A 2370-nucleotide genomic window follows, 5' to 3' on the forward strand; every position below is an offset into this window, starting at 1 on the left:
ACCTAGACCACATTCAGGCAGAAGGAAGGGACTGAATGACGGCACCATTGGTGATAGCTAAATTCAGCATTTTCAGCATAAAAGCTTTGTTTCTGTGCTATGCTCCTTGAGGGTTTTTTTTCAAGTGAAAGGATAAGGTCTTTGGAGGTCTTGTAAAATGCTGCATGTTTCAGCTGCAGGTGCTGGTTCAGACCCTTAGAAGGAGCAGAGAAACTAATTAAGGCCATTTGGTGCAACCATAATAAAATAAAAAATTATAAAAACTCCGCTGTGACCAAGCCTAGTTCTTCTGAAGTCTGAGGGAAATGTATCAAGTGAGGTAAATGGGAGTAGATAAGGCCTGAGAACATTTCACCTGGGTTTTCCTTTAAGAACTAAGCACTACTCTGTTTTTCAGGTTAATCTTGGTGCTTCATCTCATTCCACATGGGCATGCTTGCAGCTGAAGGAAATATTTATACGGCGGAATAATTCACAGCACTCTTTTACCTCCTATATAAACCTACTTCTTATTTTATTCCTTTTTACCACACTCCCCACACACATTCGCCAGCCCAAATTGTGTTTGTCACATAAGCTGTCAAGTTATCTGTGTAATGTTGTGTTAGGGATTTAGCTAGAGAAACAAATTCCCTTGGTGTGCGAGTAAGATTAGAACAGCATGTGTATATGATGGATTTGTGGACTGAAAACTCATTCAATTTTAGTTTGATTACGAAGGCAAGATTGAATGTGAACAATATTAGCAGAAGTATAGGCCTGATTCTTCAAAAACCCACGAACTTCAAAATCTCTGCAGATCTGTGTTTGGTGCCGCAACATCCCATTAAAATTGACATGTCCTTCCTCTCTAGTTTCTATTTCTTCCCTTAAGCAGCTAAAATAGCTAAATACTTCAGTAATCAGTTTTCCTATCCCCACTTATTTTTCTCGAAGCTAAATCTTCTGGATGCTCTCACAAGAAGAGTACTCCCAGGTTCATGTGAACTTTTTAGAGGACTAGAGAGAGCAAGACAAAGCTCTCACTGATGCCACAACTTGGTGTTGGTGAATCCATTGCCACAGAGACACACTGAAACACTCCCAGGGGTGCCCCATGCTCTGTTGTTTAGTGTGGATATTGCAAAAACACAGGCTGGTGCGAGAGGCTGTGCAGTAGCAGTGAGTCTGAAGCTCGATGAAAATCCCCTCGAGCCCCTGGCTCCTCTCTCTGCCTGTGAAGCAGTCAGGAAACACAAGCCAGCGAAGACATAGGGGTCTAGAGAACAAGTATTACGAGGAGCGGCTGAAGGAACTGGGGCTGTTTGGTTTGGAGAAGAAGAGGCTGAGGGGGGACCTTATCGCTCTCTACAACTACCTGAAAGGAGGTTGTAGTGAGGCAGGTGTTGGTCTCTTCTCGCAAGTAACTAGCGATAGGATGAGAGGCAACGGCCTCAAGTTTCATCAGGGGAGGTTCAGATTGGATATTAGGAAAAATTTCTTTACTGAAAGAGTGGTCAGGCATTGGAACAGGCTGCCCATGGCAGTGGTTGAGTCCCCATCCCTGGAGATATTTAAAAAATGTGTAGATGTGGCACTTCAGGACATGGTTTAGTAGGAATCATAGAATTATGGTGTTGGGTGGATGGTTGGACTCAATGATCTTAGAGATCTTTTCCAACCTATGATTCTATGATTCTATGACAGGCTTAATGTCACATTTCCATCATGAGATTTTTTACCCACAACCATCCCCAGACCAAAGGCATGCTGAGCATCAAGAGGCTACTAGGGCCAGCTGTGAATGGGGCATGGAAGACCACGTAAAACACACTTCCCATCCAAATGTCCTGTCTATACAGGAGATAACTGTAATCATTGAGGCTGCCACACTGTATTTCATGGTGTTTTCAGACTCAGAAACAAGTCAGCTGGGGTGGTGTCCTAAGCCTAAATTCCCCACAAGTCTGATGATGAACTGACTAAAATTAGAGGAAAGTCTGGATTTTATTTCACTGTAGAAAGAAGTAGATATGGATAGGTCATTTTAAAGACACCCTTTCACATAACCAGCATCAATGAACCCAGACTGCCGGCTGTTGCTACTTAACATACTTTCTGCTAGGTATTTACCTCTAAAGAGCAGTGTGCATTTCTCTGTTAGAGAGCAACACTACCACTGAAATGGACTTCAAACATCTTTCACATATTCCACTACAAGAAAAGTGAGTAAATAAAACAGTGCTTATGACCTGACGTTGGCCCTTTGCTTTTGCTGCGGGTACACTTGTTAATAATCAACAAAATGATGGAAAAACAATTAACAAGCAAACTGAGCCTTGAAATCTTCTCCCTGCAAACCTCCTCCTCTAGGTTTCTGTAGGAACTAGA

The sequence above is a fragment of the Opisthocomus hoazin genome, chromosome 3 (assembly GCF_030867145.1).
Source record: "Opisthocomus hoazin isolate bOpiHoa1 chromosome 3, bOpiHoa1.hap1, whole genome shotgun sequence".
Taxonomy (NCBI): Eukaryota; Metazoa; Chordata; class Aves; order Opisthocomiformes; family Opisthocomidae; genus Opisthocomus; species Opisthocomus hoazin.